The following is a 17,227-nucleotide window of genomic DNA, read 5'->3' on the forward strand; positions in this document are numbered from 1 at the left end:
ATCAACATGAGGAGAAGTAGAGGATGCAGTGCAGGAGTGGTACTGGAGGATTTGGCCAGGATCCGAACAAACCCCCACTGCCATATGCGATACTTCTAATTAAAAAATTAATTAATGAGAAAGTCAGGGAGAGAAATGTGATGACAGATATATGGAGAGGGGAGGGGGAATAAAGGCCAGTGAAGAGACAGAGAGATTAGTAAAATGATGAAAATAGACATAGGCCTGGATTCCAGGGCCTGTATACAAAACACATGCCAGTCACATTTTAATGAGGCCTAGAAAATATATTGAAATTCTAAGGAATTGAGTAGGGTAAATATTTGAGGTGGGCAAGATGGATGGCGAGATATGTGGGGCAGTGTTTTAACAATGGCACGACTATGAAGATGTAAGACGTTTTGATGCATGAATAAATGTGTAAATTTTACATTCAAACATATATTAATATCATAGTTTATATGCAATGAAGCACTGGAAGATGAAACAAAGCATCTAGAAAGGCAGGTGTTCGCTCCTTCAAACGTGCCTGACTTTCCAAATCCACGCAAACTCCCAGAAGCCTACAGTCCTCTCCTTACTGTGGAAAATTTTATTCTGTCCTATATATTTCTTTCTGTCACCTGAGTGAAAAAGTAATAACTTCTCCGCCAGAGGGGTAGTAAGAGTGACTAACTGACAGTGATATGTTTAATGGGTTAAAGTGCTAGTCCCATGTTCAGGAAAAGGTGATTGTCTAAGTGACATGGTTAATTGGACAAAACAGCAGTATATCTCACTATAAGATGGAAAATTCTAGCGGAACGGCAAAGGACTACAGAAAGCAGTAAGTAAAGGGGAAGCTGTCAGCACAGCAATTTTGACCATGCAAATCTGCAGACAGTGTTTAGTAGCAACCCGTATGGTAACCATACCATTATGTATGTTTTTAGGTGCTGCAGGACTGTAAAAAATGCATTTATATTGTAGGATTGAGACTGAACTGGTATGTAATCTGGTGCACTGGTGTGTAAGATCACTTCAATGTGCTCCGAGTCCAGCTACAATCCTGGAATATAAATGCATTTTTCACAGCCCTTCTTCTACTAACAATACACACAGTTATGCTTCTACAAATCTTCAGGGCCAATACCAAACACTGTCTGCAGTTTTGTATAGTCAAAACAGCTGACAGAATCAGAATAAATATAATTGCTGCATTTTGTATAAAAGGGGAAGCAAAGGATTAAAAAACAGGGTCACATCTAAGGATGAATGTGGTTTTGCCACTCAGCCCATTCTACTAATGTCATTAGTCACAAAATAGAGCGAAAATAGTTTTATTTTATGATTCACAAAATGTTATGGGCTTTCTAAAGTAGGTGGAGTTATCACCAAGATGGCTGCTACTTGAAACTACAAATCCCATGAACCTTTAGTTCTCAGTAACTCCTCCTCCCTCTTATGATTTGCTCCCAGTGGTGAAGTAACAGACCGTCCGGCTCTTTTAATATGGTAATGATGTGTAACTGCCTTCACTGCACATTACCTCACTGAGACGACATCTCACCAGGACACTGGCTATACTGGATGCACTGCAACCAACTAACTACACCCAAACATAGTGATGATCAAATGATGCAGGACATGTGATGTGGACATGTGACCAGCGGCCATCTTTTGTCCTGTGTCTGTTTCAGAGAAAATCAACTGAATGATTAAAGGGCCTGCAGCATTCTAATCATCATTACAGCACTTTTCTGCTAAGGGGAACAAAAATTTAAATAACAACTAATCAGTGCAGGGTTCACATGTCAGAACACCACTGATCAAGTATTAATGGAGCAGAAAACTCTTTAAAAGATAAGAGGTGATATCTTACATGTATAAACATATGGAAAGGGTTTCCAGTATGTATTTAAGCATCTCAAGTATAAATTGTTTAAGTTAATGTGCCTGGAGAACTGTGTAACCATGCCTTTATGTGTGTTGTTAGTAGCAGCAGGACTGTAAAAAGTGATTTAATCCTGATTTGACTGATATAGTATGCAACCAGTATACTACTACAGGACTGTAGCTGCTACTAACAACATACACAAAGGAATTATTAAACAGATCTCCAGGGCTGTATGGTCAAAACTGCTGGATAAAAGGACATATTTATTCAGAAAGCATCTGTCACCAGTCCCTATCAGGTTTGTCATTTCTTATAACTCTGTGTTGTGTCAATCCTTTGTTATTCCACCAGGGGCTGTGTCTTCACATTTAGGATTTTGCATCCAGGTTTATAGGCACAACTGTTTGTGGATCATAAAGGGAGGGGAAGTATAAAGGACAGGTCTTCTCTTTTTCTACTCTACTTTGTTTCTGACTTCAAAAATTGCATGTGAATGTGGAAACCTAGGATAAAGATTTATGAAAACCCTGATGAAAGTATGTGCAACACAGAATTATAAAAAGTGCTCGAGAATTGTTTTATTATAGGTGATACAAACAGACATCTAGGCCGTGGTAATGAGAGTAATTGGGGCAGATTTATCAAGCTGTCTGAAAGTCTAAATATTTCTAGTTGCCCATGGCAACCAATCACAGCTCAACTTTCATTTTACCAGTGCTCATGAATATTTTAAAGGGGAGCTGTGATTGTCCCCGCTGTCATACAATGTCCCGGGTGTAATAAAAAGCTCCACCCTAGTATATCTGTGCTAGAATATATAGTAATAGGCTAGATATAGTAATGGGCTATAGTAAATTTGTAGGGCCCAATGCCTCCCCCCCGTGCCTCTTCTCCAGCTGAGAAGTTATTGTATTGGTTATTCAATGGTCCAATTTTATGTACAAAAAGAGTTTTATGTATTTTGATGACCGATAAAAATTGTAGATTCGCACCGAAGGCATCAAAGCTATGAATTAACACTTGAAATTATATACTTAACAAAAAAATTAAACCACTGAAAATATGCCTTATATTCTAGGTTCTTGAGTAGCCACCTTTTGTTTTGATTACAGGTTTGCACACTCTTGGCATTCTCTTGATAAGCTTCAAGAGGTAGTCACCAGAAAAGGTTTTCACATCACAGGTGTGCACTGTCAGGTTTAAAGGTAGATCGAGTGGTAGGAGGTTTAAAGGTAGATCAGGTGGAGGATCTATAGGACACGAGGATAGCCCTTTTAAGGGCTAATCCTCATGTCCCCACAATCTTTTGATAACTTTTATTTGACGAATATGTAATATTCGTGGGGCGTGGAGTAGCCGCAGCTGAGGCTACACGGCGCGGCTACTCCTCGCCCCAGTAGCCACTTTGTTCCTCCTACCAGAAATGTTAGGCATGCAGCTCCTCATAGATGTGCACCCTCGTCTGCGAAACCTGCCGTCTGCGCATGCGCAGGAAGAGCTTTCAAAGTGTCTCCAAGTGCAGTTGCAAAAACCATCAAGCTCTACAAAGAAACAGGCTCACATGAGAACCACTCCAGAAAAGGAAGACCGAGAGTCACATCTGCTGTGGAGGATAAGTTCATCTGAGTCACCAGCCTCAGAAATTACAGATTAACAGCAGCTCAGGTTAGAGACCAAGTCAGTGCCACACACAGTTCTAGCAGCAGACACATCTCTACAACAACTGGTAAGAGGATACTGTGTACAGCATCCTTCATGGTAAAATATTTACCAGGAAACCACTGCTAAGGACAGGAAACAAGCAGAAGAGACTTGTTTGAGCTAAAGAACACAAGGAATGGACATTAGACAAGTGGAAATCTGTGCTTTGGTCTGATGAGTCCAAATTTGAGGTCTTTGGTTCCAAATGGACTCCACATGCCTGGTGTCACAGGTGTTGCCACAACCCACATCTGCAGACCCCTCCAGTGCCCCTCTCCGTGCAACAGGGCCCCACAGCTCCAACTCACCTATCCATGCTTCAGCTTTCTTAAAATCTTCAGGCTCTAGAGGCGGGCTCTAGTGAAAACTGGGTACCACTTAGACTCCGGTCCCAGGTGTCAGATTACATTATCGAAATACATCAGAGTTATAGGAAAATAGTCGGCACTCACCGTTTCTTTCTCTTAAAATCACTTTTTCTTTTATTTCATATCGATTAAAAAGTATTCAGTTTCACAGGGAGAGATGTATGACAACAGGAAAAAATGGGGGTTAGAGGGACGAGTCGTTTCGCGCTGTCCTAGCGCTTCATCTTGCCTACTGCTGTATGGCGTTCTAAACAATTTAAGCTAGCCGCCAAGCAAAACCCCTTGACGTCACACAATACACACCCATAACCTTTACCTGTTACTATTGGTTAAAAACAAAGATAAGGGAGGGGTCAGGATTTGACCACCTCCTAGAAAAGGCTTGATGCGGCGTCGGACCAGAAGGAGAACCACTCCGTTGTTATCCTCCAATCGCTAGTTTGGTAGGTGGAGCTAAAACTTTTTTTGCAGCGGAACGGACCTGAATGGAGACTGAAAACTGATGCAAGATCGTATATTTTTTCCACCGAAGGTGGGGGCGTGGTGCCTTGACCTGGGGGAGGGACTTAATGGATACAACGTCCAATACATTTTTAGAGAGGAGTGTATGGGAGGGAGGGCAGAGATGGACTTACGGAGAAGTTATAGTGTGTTCCGACTAAGACGTATGTTTCTCTCTAGGCATACTGAAAAAAGTTTTAAAGATATAGTTACAACATCATGATTATAATAAAAAACAATTCTTTATAGAAAGACTCCCATATCGTTTTTGTCGTTTAAGCCTAATACTCCAAGAGCCTCCGTTTTTATTATCCACCATGCCTCTTTTCTAAGGAGTTGTTTGTGTCTGTCACCCCCATATACCGGGACGGGCACTGTTTCTAATCCTGCAAACGACAAAATCTCCGGATTGCCGTCATGTGCAGTCCTAACGTGTTCTATTAGGCGTGGGGCACCTTTACCATTGATAATGGAGTTTTTATGTTCCCTAAACCGCGTGAACAGATTCCTTATAGTCTTGCCTATATAGAAGTGTCCACATGGGCAAAAAATGGCATAGACGATGAAGCAGGATCTACATGTAATAAAAGAATTTACTCTATGATCTATGCCTCCTATTCGTAGAGTTTTTCCTTGAATCATCTGGGGACAATGGTTGCAGTTGCCACATCTGTAATTCCCTGGGGGAGTTGTCTTTTTTAGCCAGTTTCTTTCATTATTCCTCTCTGGTAGTCTACTTCGTACTACGAAGTCTTTAATGGTTTTACTTCTTCTAAAAGTCACGGTGGGGCCGTTTTCAGCTATCTCTTTTAACTGTGGGTCTGATTTAATTATATGCCAATTTTTGTAAATCGCTTTCTTTATTTTATCGGCCAATGGGCTAAAATCAAAGGCAAAATTAAATTTTTTCAACTGGTCCTCTCTTTTCTTTTTTTGAAATAGTGTAAGTTCGGGAGGTAGTTTTTCTGCTCTTGTTCTCGCTTTTTTCAATAAATGAGGGGGGTAGCCTCTTTTTAGGAGTCTATTGGTCAACTCGTCTGCCTGTTTATGAAATAGTTCTGTGTCACTATTTATGCGTCGTATACGAAGATACTGGCCGTATGGTATGGCTCGTTTTACGTGATGGGGGTGGTAACTGGTGTAATGCAAGTATGTATTAGTGGCTGTAGATTTTCTAAACATGGTGGTAACCAGTTCATTGTTTTTGACTAATAACTCCACATCTAGAAATTCAATTTTTTCCCCTCCAAAATTATGTGTAAAGTGCATGTTCATGCCGTTTCGGTTCAAATATGATACAAAATCTTGGAATTCTTGTTTTGTGCCTGACCAGACAATGAAAATATCGTCCACGTACCGGTGATAGTACTGAATCATTTTTAGGTATGTATTTTCTGTCGTATAGATATATTTGTCCTCAAAGAAGGCTAGGAAAATGTTTGCATAAGTACATGCCATGGGTGTCCCCATGGCTGTCCCGTCCAACTGCCTGAACCATTTTTCCTGGAACTTAAAAGTGTTGTTTGATAGGACGAATTGTGTAGCCTCGCTAATAAATGCAATTAAATCAGGATCTTTTTTTGCTTCGGTAAGTATTTTCTCGATGGCCTCAATTCCAATTTTTTGTGGGATTCTTGTGTAAAGACTCTCCACGTCAATGGAAGTTAAATGAAAATTATTCTGCCAAACACAATTCTTAGTTATTTTTAGAAAATCATTGGTGTCCTTTATATATGAAGGAATTTTGGTCAGTAAGGGTCTTAGTAACCAATCAACATATTTTGATAGGGGTTCAGTCACTGACCCTATCCCGGCGACTATTGGTCGGCCGGGGGGGTCGGTGAGTGATTTGTGAATTTTTGGTAAATAATACCATCCCGGTTTGCGTGGGTGTGTAGGTATTAATCTTTCTGCTGTTGGCTGAGAAATAACTCCTCTTTCTGTGTAGCCTCTTAATAGAGAAATTAATTTGGTTTTTATTTTTAGAGTCGGATCTATTTTTAGTTGTTCGTATGTTTGTGTATTTAGCAATTGCCGTTCGGCTTCTCGTATGTACGCCTGATAGGACAGTACTACCACATTGCCCCCTTTGTCGGCTTTCTTTACAATAATTTCCTTATTTTCTTTTAACCATATGAGGGCTTCTTTCTCACTTTTTGATATATTCGCTTTATCAGTGTCATGGATTAATGCTTTTATATCTTGTAACACGTGTCGTTGAAAGATATCTATAGCACTACCAGATGGAATGGGGGGATTGAATGTGGAGGAATTACCACCCCTGAAAAATCCTTCTTTTTTGGGATCTAAAACTTCAGGTTCCGATATAGCTAGAAGGCACTCCGCCTCTTCTGGACTTGGTGGATTGTGCACAAAAAATCCCAAGGGGCCTATTTCAATTGGGGTTTCCCCTATTTTTTTCTCCTTTTCCCCCTTGTTCTGTCCTAAATCGTGATTTATGAACCATTTCTTTAAGTTCATCTTCCTTACTCCTTTGAACAGATCTACCTCAAAGTTGACTTGATCAAAATTTTGTACTAAGCTAAAACCCAACCCTTTGGATAATACAGACACACAACTACTGTTTAGGGGAAGTCCTGATAGGTTGATAACAGTCAGTTCATCTTTTTGTTTTTCTTCTTCTATTCCAATTACTTCGTCTTCTTCCTCTATCTTCTCCAAGAGACTTGCTTCCTTTTTCGGATGTTCCCCTTTTCGTTTCCTCCTTCCTCTCCTCGTGGATGTCCTAAAGGGATGGGGGTTGTTTCGTTATTACTTGTTTTTTTGTCCACCGGTATTTTTATTATAGCCGGTTCTTCTGAAGCACTTGATTCCGAATCCGTTGTCCAATATTCTTTCGGTCTCCTTTTCTCCCCTCTTTTTTTTGCAAATCTCTTTTGATGTCGGTTGCCCCAATCGAAAATCTTGCCAGAATCAAAGTCCTGTTTATCACGTAAGTATTTGTCTCGTTTGCGATCTTTTATATCGGCCTGAATTGTAATTAATCTCTTTTCGAGTTTTTTAGTAAAGGTCTGTACATAAGCGTCGGGCATTCTTCCACGTAATTCGATTTTGGCTTTACATAGATCCTCTGTCACTTTTTCATATTCGATTTCGTTTCTCTTGAGGATTAGTTTTGTCAGATTCATCGAGTGTTGTAAATGTAATTGTTTCCACTCTGACATGAAAATCGGATCTTCTGCAAATTGGGAAGCTTCCTTGTATACCCTCAGACCTCTAGGTACCCATCCATTGGTACAATAAGATCGCAGGGAATTCAATGTCCAAAAAAGTCTTGTTTCGCGTTCTGCCAAGTTAGTGATTTTTAGTTCCAAATTTTTTGTACTTAGGACTTGTAATTCATCCTTTAGGTTACATTGTGTGAAAAAAGAACCTGCGTCCTCTCTCCCTGTTTGTAGTGAAACATTTGCCATAGAATCCCCACTCTCATTGATAGACACAATGTCCATAGTGTTATCTTGATTGAGGCTCATCGCGTGCTCTCCTATATATGTAGGTAGTATAGTTTTTATTCATGCAAACAAAGTCACTGGAAGACGGTAGAATAGTTATAGGGGCACTGCTTGTCTCCTCAAAAATACTCTCTGGCATATGAGTTTTCACAATAATGTTTTTTTGTAATAGTGAGAGGTCGTTCTGGGGAAAAAAGAGAACCGGAAGGTGCTCTGACTTAATCAAAAAGAGGACAGTCTTTCATCAAAATACATCAGAGTTATAGGAAAATAGTCGGCACTCACCGTTTCTTTCTCTTAAAATCACTTTTTCTTTTATTTCATATCGATTAAAAAGTATTCAGTTTCACAGGGAGAGATGTATGACAACAGGAAAAAATGGGGGTTAGAGGGACGAGTCGTTTCGCGCTGTCCTAGCTTTAATTGTTTAGAACGCCATACAGCAGTAGGCAAGATGAAGCGCTAGGACAGCGCGAAACGACTCGTCCCTCTAACCCCCATTTTTTCCTGTTGTCATACATCTCTCCCTGTGAAACTGAATACTTTTTAATCGATATGAAATAAAAGAAAAAGTGATTTTAAGAGAAAGAAACGGTGAGTGCCGACTATTTTCCTATAACTCTGATGTATTTTGATGAAAGACTGTCCTCTTTTTGATTAAGTCAGAGCACCTTCCGGTTCTCTTTTTTCCCCAGAACGACCTCTCACTATTACAAAAAAACATTATTGTGAAAACTCATATGCCAGAGAGTATTTTTGAGGAGACAAGCAGTGCCCCTATAACTATTCTACCGTCTTCCAGTGACTTTGTTTGCATGAATAAAAACTATACTACCTACATATATAGGAGAGCACGCGATGAGCCTCAATCAAGATAACACTATGGACATTGTGTCTATCAATGAGAGTGGGGATTCTATGGCAAATGTTTCACTACAAACAGGGAGAGAGGACGCAGGTTCTTTTTTCACACAATGTAACCTAAAGGATGAATTACAAGTCCTAAGTACAAAAAATTTGGAACTAAAAATCACTAACTTGGCAGAACGCGAAACAAGACTTTTTTGGACATTGAATTCCCTGCGATCTTATTGTACCAATGGACGGGTACCTAGAGGTCTGAGGGTATACAAGGAAGCTTCCCAATTTGCAGAAGATCCGATTTTCATGTCAGAGTGGAAACAATTACATTTACAACACTCGATGAATCTGACAAAACTAATCCTCAAGAGAAACGAAATCGAATATGAAAAAGTGACAGAGGATCTATGTAAAGCCAAAATCGAATTACGTGGAAGAATGCCCGACGCTTATGTACAGACCTTTACTAAAAAACTCGAAAAGAGATTAATTACAATTCAGGCCGATATAAAAGATCGCAAACGAGACAAATACTTACGTGATAAACAGGACTTTGATTCTGGCAAGATTTTCGATTGGGGCAACCGACATCAAAAGAGATTTGCAAAAAAAAGAGGGGAGAAAAGGAGACCGAAAGAATATTGGACAACGGATTCGGAATCAAGTGCTTCAGAAGAACCGGCTATAATAAAAATACCGGTGGACAAAAAAACAAGTAATAACGAAACAACCCCCATCCCTTTAGGACATCCACGAGGAGAGGAAGGAGGAAACGAAAAGGGGAACATCCGAAAAAGGAAGCAAGTCTCTTGGAGAAGATAGAGGAAGAAGACGAAGTAATTGGAATAGAAGAAGAAAAACAAAAAGATGAACTGACTGTTATCAACCTATCAGGACTTCCCCTAAACAGTAGTTGTGTGTCTGTATTATCCAAAGGGTTGGGTTTTAGCTTAGTACAAAATTTTGATCAAGTCAACTTTGAGGTAGATCTGTTCAAAGGAGTAAGGAAGATGAACTTAAAGAAATGGTTCATAAATCACGATTTAGGACAGAACAAGGGGGAAAAGGAGAAAAAAATAGGGGAAACCCCAATTGAAATAGGCCCCTTGGGATTTTTTGTGCACAATCCACCAAGTCCAGAAGAGGCGGAGTGCCTTCTAGCTATATCGGAACCTGAAGTTTTAGATCCCAAAAAAGAAGGATTTTTCAGGGGTGGTAATTCCTCCACATTCAATCCCCCCATTCCATCTGGTAGTGCTATAGATATCTTTCAACGACACGTGTTACAAGATATAAAAGCATTAATCCATGACACTGATAAAGCGAATATATCAAAAAGTGAGAAAGAAGCCCTCATATGGTTAAAAGAAAATAAGGAAATTATTGTAAAGAAAGCCGACAAAGGGGGCAATGTGGTAGTACTGTCCTATCAGGCGTACATACGAGAAGCCGAACGGCAATTGCTAAATACACAAACATACGAACAACTAAAAATAGATCCGACTCTAAAAATAAAAACCAAATTAATTTCTCTATTAAGAGGCTACACAGAAAGAGGAGTTATTTCTCAGCCAACAGCAGAAAGATTAATACCTACACACCCACGCAAACCGGGATGGTATTATTTACCAAAAATTCACAAATCACTCACCGACCCCCCCGGCCGACCAATAGTCGCCGGGATAGGGTCAGTGACTGAACCCCTATCAAAATATGTTGATTGGTTACTAAGACCCTTACTGACCAAAATTCCTTCATATATAAAGGACACCAATGATTTTCTAAAAATAACTAAGAATTGTGTTTGGCAGAATAATTTTCATTTAACTTCCATTGACGTGGAGAGTCTTTACACAAGAATCCCACAAAAAATTGGAATTGAGGCCATCGAGAAAATACTTACCGAAGCAAAAAAAGATCCTGATTTAATTGCATTTATTAGCGAGGCTACACAATTCGTCCTATCAAACAACACTTTTAAGTTCCAGGAAAAATGGTTCAGGCAGTTGGACGGGACAGCCATGGGGACACCCATGGCATGTACTTATGCAAACATTTTCCTAGCCTTCTTTGAGGACAAATATATCTATACGACAGAAAATACATACCTAAAAATGATTCAGTACTATCACCGGTACGTGGACGATATTTTCATTGTCTGGTCAGGCACAAAACAAGAATTCCAAGATTTTGTATCATATTTGAACCGAAACGGCATGAACATGCACTTTACACATAATTTTGGAGGGGAAAAAATTGAATTTCTAGATGTGGAGTTATTAGTCAAAAACAATGAACTGGTTACCACCATGTTTAGAAAATCTACAGCCACTAATACATACTTGCATTACACCAGTTACCACCCCCATCACGTAAAACGAGCCATACCATACGGCCAGTATCTTCGTATACGACGCATAAATAGTGACACAGAACTATTTCATAAACAGGCAGACGAGTTGACCAATAGACTCCTAAAAAGAGGCTACCCCCCTCACTTATTGAAAAAAGCGAGAACAAGAGCAGAAAAACTACCTCCCGAACTTACACTATTTCAAAAAAAGAAAAGAGAGGACCAGTTGAAAAAATTTAATTTTGCCTTTGATTTTAGCCCATTGGCCGATAAAATAAAGAAAGCGATTTACAAAAATTGGCATATAATTAAATCAGACCCACAGTTAAAAGAGATAGCTGAAAACGGCCCCACCGTGACTTTTAGAAGAAGTAAAACCATTAAAGACTTCGTAGTACGAAGTAGACTACCAGAGAGGAATAATGAAAGAAACTGGCTAAAAAAGACAACTCCCCCAGGGAATTACAGATGTGGCAACTGCAACCATTGTCCCCAGATGATTCAAGGAAAAACTCTACGAATAGGAGGCATAGATCATAGAGTAAATTCTTTTATTACATGTAGATCCTGCTTCATCGTCTATGCCATTTTTTGCCCATGTGGACACTTCTATATAGGCAAGACTATAAGGAATCTGTTCACGCGGTTTAGGGAACATAAAAACTCCATTATCAATGGTAAAGGTGCCCCACGCCTAATAGAACACGTTAGGACTGCACATGACGGCAATCCGGAGATTTTGTCGTTTGCAGGATTAGAAACAGTGCCCGTCCCGGTATATGGGGGTGACAGACACAAACAACTCCTTAGAAAAGAGGCATGGTGGATAATAAAAACGGAGGCTCTTGGAGTATTAGGCTTAAACGACAAAAACGATATGGGAGTCTTTCTATAAAGAATTGTTTTTTATTATAATCATGATGTTGTAACTATATCTTTAAAACTTTTTTCAGTATGCCTAGAGAGAAACATACGTCTTAGTCGGAACACACTATAACTTCTCCGTAAGTCCATCTCTGCCCTCCCTCCCATACACTCCTCTCTAAAAATGTATTGGACGTTGTATCCATTAAGTCCCTCCCCCAGGTCAAGGCACCACGCCCCCACCTTCGGTGGAAAAAATATACGATCTTGCATCAGTTTTCAGTCTCCATTCAGGTCCGTTCCGCTGCAAAAAAAAGTTTTAGCTCCACCTACCAAACTAGCGATTGGAGGATAACAACGGAGTGGTTCTCCTTCTGGTCCGACGCCGCATCAAGCCTTTTCTAGGAGGTGGTCAAATCCTGACCCCTCCCTTATCTTTGTTTTTAACCAATAGTAACAGGTAAAGGTTATGGGTGTGTATTGTGTGACGTCAAGGGGTTTTGCTTGGCGGCTAGCTTAAATTGTTTAGAACGCCATACAGCAGTAGGCAAGATGAAGCGCTAGGACAGCGCGAAACGACTCGTCCCTCTAACCCCCATTTTTTCCTGTTGTCATACATCTCTCCCTGTGAAACTGAATACTTTTTAATCGATATGAAATAAAAGAAAAAGTGATTTTAAGAGAAAGAAACGGTGAGTGCCGACTATTTTCCTATAACTCTGATGTATTTTGATGAAAGACTGTCCTCTTTTTGATTAAGTCAGAGCACCTTCCGGTTCTCTTTTTTCCCCAGAACGACCTCTCACTATTACAAAAAAACATTATTGTGAAAACTCATATGCCAGAGAGTATTTTTGAGGAGACAAGCAGTGCCCCTATAACTATTCTACCGTCTTCCAGTGACTTAGATTACATTATCGTCTGCGGTGGTCCAGTGGTTCCACTATCCCTGGAGCCTGACACCTGATTCCCACTGTGAAGCATGGAGGAGGAGATGTGATGATGTGGGGGTGCTTTGCTAGTGACACTGTTGGGGATTTATTCAAATTGAATGTATACTGAACCAGCATGGTTACCACAGTATCTTTTAGTGGCATGCTATCCCATCTGTTTTGCATTAGTTGGACTATCATTTGTTTTTCAACAGGACAATGACTCCAAACACAACTCCAGGCTTTGTAAGGGCTATTTGGCCAAGAAGGAGACCTGGCCTCCACAGTCACCAGACCTGAACCCAATCAAGATGGTTTGGGGTGAGGTGGACTGCAGAGTGAAGGCAAAAGGGCCAACAAGTGCTAAGCATCTCTGGAAACTCATTCAAGACTGTTGGAAGACCATGTCAGGTCACTACCTCTTGAAGCTCATCAAGAGAATGCCAAGAATGTGCAAAGCAGTAATCAAAGCAAAAGGTGGCTACTTTGGAGAACCTAAAATATAAGACATATTTTCAGTTGTTTTACACTTTTCTGTTAAGTATATAATTCCATATGTTTTAATCTACAATTGTGTACAATTATGTGTGAATCTACAATTTTGTTAGTCATGAAAATACAGAAAATTCTTTAAATGAGAAGGTGTGCCCAAGCTTTTGGTCTTGACTGTATACTCAGCATTCTTAATAAAATACAATGCAATAACCTATCATCTTTCCAAACAGAGATCGGTTTCTGGATACATCAGACTACAACAACTTAATTACACAGATAATGAATAAATAACACTTTGATATGTTTGCCAAATTCCAGAAAACCATTCTCAACCCACACACAGCCTGCTATGCTGGGACCCTCCATAGATTATCTATTTAATTACATGCCCTTTAAGGGCAAACAGATTATAACATGTCTCAAAAACACAGAAGTCAATTTCTTGGAAATCCCTATGCTTTCCCATTGTCCCCATTCTATATATATATCTATGGGCATCTTTACCTTCATGGTACTACAGAATCCTAAATCATCATTATCCTCTTTCCTTTTCCAACTCTTAACCTCTTAGTATTGAAATTTATTTTACTCATATCCTGTCTTTTATCAACCCCATCCCATTCCAACCCCTCCTCCCTTCCCTTTCCCTCACAATCACTCTTTTATTACTGACCTTTTTACTTATCTCATTACACACAATGGAGTCATAATTAACTGTTACAAGAAGAAGCAAAATGGAAGGGAATCGCTAGGACTAGACAGTCAGCTGTCAAATTCATGAAAAGACTAATGATAAGTCTTTCCGACATCTAAGTGAATGTGGTAAGGGTCATAATGTAAATGGCGCACAACCAATATATTTATGAATAATAATACAGCGGCATCCTTGTTCCGCCAGCTAACCATGGAAGTCATCACAAGGTGGCATCTATTGTTCAGTGTATTAGGACTAAAAGAATGGGCGAGTGACAATGCATTGCTTATCTTTAGACTTTATAGAGTCTCAAATATCAAGTATTTTGTGTAAAATGCGGGCAAAAGAATTTACCTCTCTACTGCAAAGCAGATGGCATGAAGGAAGGGGCATCAACTAATGCTGCAGCTGGAAAGAGCCCCCCCCCCAAAAAAAAATAAATAAAAATCATGCACTCTATGGACAAGAGTTTTGAGCTTGTCAGTGTGTAGAGTATGTTGTCAAAAGCCTCCATGTGAAGCACAAACACCTTTTTTGCACTGTTACATTGCAGAAAAACTGATGCACAGCCATCTGTGCCTGCTGCAATAACCAGCATGCCTTTCACTTTTATGGCTTCTATTTATATTTTACTGAGGCAATATGCACCAAGGTGTTCGGCAGCATCCATGTTCACATCCTGTCTGCAGCTTCTTTTTAGGATTTGTTAGCTGCTAAGGAAGGGATGAGTGAGATGCAAATTAACAGCCAGAGGCTTAATTAAGCTTATGCCATCTTCCTAATTTTATTAATAATGTTACTAATGTAAAACTGCATGAAGCAGTCATTATGGATGGGACTCAATTTCTTTGATATAGTTTTATGTAAAATTTAGACATTGCAACATCCACTTTCAGGAAAAATTACAGCAATATTTTGCAACATTTTTAGTTGACGTTTGCCATTCCCATTGAAGTGATATATAAACTATTTAGGAATAGAAATGAATGGATAAGTGGTTTGACACGGTAGGATACTCATCCTAATATTCACCGCAGATTCCTATCAAAATTAACCCACAGTCAGGAAGATTGTTAAAGACATAAAAGATGTAAACGATGACCAAGAGTCAAATGTATTTTTCACCGTCAATAACTCAATGTAGAGATGAAGATGTGGGATAAAGCAAAGGCTAAAACTAATCATCGTGAGCCCTCATAGCTGATACCATCGGAATTGATCAATGGATTGGCCGGACACTCACATGGGGTACCTATTGCTGGGGAAGCAGGTTTTTTTGGTTTGACTTTTAAAAGGACTTTTTTTGTTTAGGAAAATAATAGACCCCACAACAGAAGGCCAATTTATTGTTCTACTCCAAAAATGGTACAACAGAAGTCCTAGCTTTAGAATGCACTGAAAATGATTCAAAGATGCTAAGCTCTTGCATGCAGCACCAACATATTCCATAGCGTTTACAGATCACAGTGTTATAAATCTCTTCAACTCAGCTTTCCTACTGTCCTGAAAGTCTTATGTTATTGTATAAGAAGCTGAGGTTGCTGTCCAGACAGAAATGGACATCAGCAGAGAGGCCATTTATTTTAGTCATTATCCCTGTAGAACCTCCAGAGAGAGATTACACAGCTGTGATAGGAAAAATGGCAAATGTACAATATGTAATAATAACACAGGGATACTTATGGATTATGGTTACCTCATACTTAGGGTAAATTATATAAAAAAAATCCTCCATTTAGGCTCGAGCTGTGGAACCGCTACCTGCTGAGCTGGGGTTCAATGTTTGTAGGACTATCATGTATACTGCAGTCTGCACACCACCACATTAAACAAATCAGCATGTAGGGAACTGCAATTAAAAGGTTTCCCATGTGCCTTTACTGCCTTGTGGATAATCCATGAATGTTCATCAAGCCAGAACAGGCCAGCATGTTTGTAATTTGCCGGTCTGAAGCATGTGATAAGTCACATCCTTGTGACATCACTTAAGGTATTTTGCCAGAACACTAAGGACTTTCAAATGATGCAGGGCATTATGTTTGTAAATGACCGTTCTGAAGCATGTGATAAAGCTTGTGACTTCACTACAGGTCCTTATTTTTTGCACTCCTCTACTACTGACACTTCCAACAAGCCTCTTGTTGTCTCTAGCTCTACTATATGGTTTCCAATGGTTACCAGACAATATTGCAAATGGAGATTAGTCTGGGAGGGGGAGGGCAAGGTAAAACCTCTGCTACAGATGCTAAACATCTGTAGATAGCTAATTACAGTAAATTAGAAAATGTCTTATTTTTGTTTAATGCAGAGTTGGGAAAACGTTTTTATACTTTACAGTTGTGTTTTAGGCAGTCCTGATACTTCTGTACTGTGTGCAGACCCTCCATGCTTCTTTCTTTACATCTCTGAACTCTGTTGAATAGAAGGAAGAGCAGCAGGAGAGTTATGACTCATCCTCCTCCCCGTCCCTTCTTCCTGTCTCTGTTTGTGTGGACAGACTTGAAAAGAGAGACAGTGGGGGATGCCATAAGGACAGCCTAGAGCAGTGAAAGAGACGGCAGCTGTGTGTACTGTATATGAAGACGGTAGCATGTTAAGAACAGGGAACGGCTGAAGCTTTCAAAGGAGAGAAAGACACATGTACCTGTACATGCAGATACATGTCCAATGGAAGAGGTTCAATAAATAGTAGACAACCCTTTTGAGGCTGAGTTCACACGTGGCATTTACATTGTGTTTTTTAAATGTAATACAACAGCTGAGAAGAGGAGATTTGTTTAATTACATTGTTAACATTTGCGTTTACAAAACGCAACGTCAACGTAATCCATTTATATCATGTCAACATTCAGTTAACATTGCGTTTACAAACCTCTAGTGTTAATGCAACATTAACACATATGTTAGAATTGTTTTAAACACAAATGTTAACATCAAGAGTGTAATTAGGAAAATCTAATGTAAACTTCATCTGTGAACGCAGCCTAAATGTGAATTTAGTGTACCCATTTTCTACAGCGAGGGGAAAAATAGTCAAGTATGTGTGCAACGGCACATCTGTACAATATTATTCACTGTTAACCTTTCCTATGAATATTTCTAGCATTTA

The 17,227-nt window shown here is 39.6% G+C and overlaps 1 protein-coding gene across 2 annotated transcripts in view; it reads right to left on the reverse strand.

Annotated features, from left to right (window-relative positions):
• The window catches only part of LINGO1 (leucine rich repeat and Ig domain containing 1), a 231,142-nt gene that overhangs the window by 44,744 nt on the left and 169,171 nt on the right, over nt 1–17,227 (reverse strand). The window lies entirely within an intron of this gene.

The sequence above is a fragment of the Engystomops pustulosus genome, chromosome 4 (assembly GCF_040894005.1).
Source record: "Engystomops pustulosus chromosome 4, aEngPut4.maternal, whole genome shotgun sequence".
Lineage (NCBI taxonomy): Eukaryota > Metazoa > Chordata > Amphibia > Anura > Leptodactylidae > Engystomops > Engystomops pustulosus.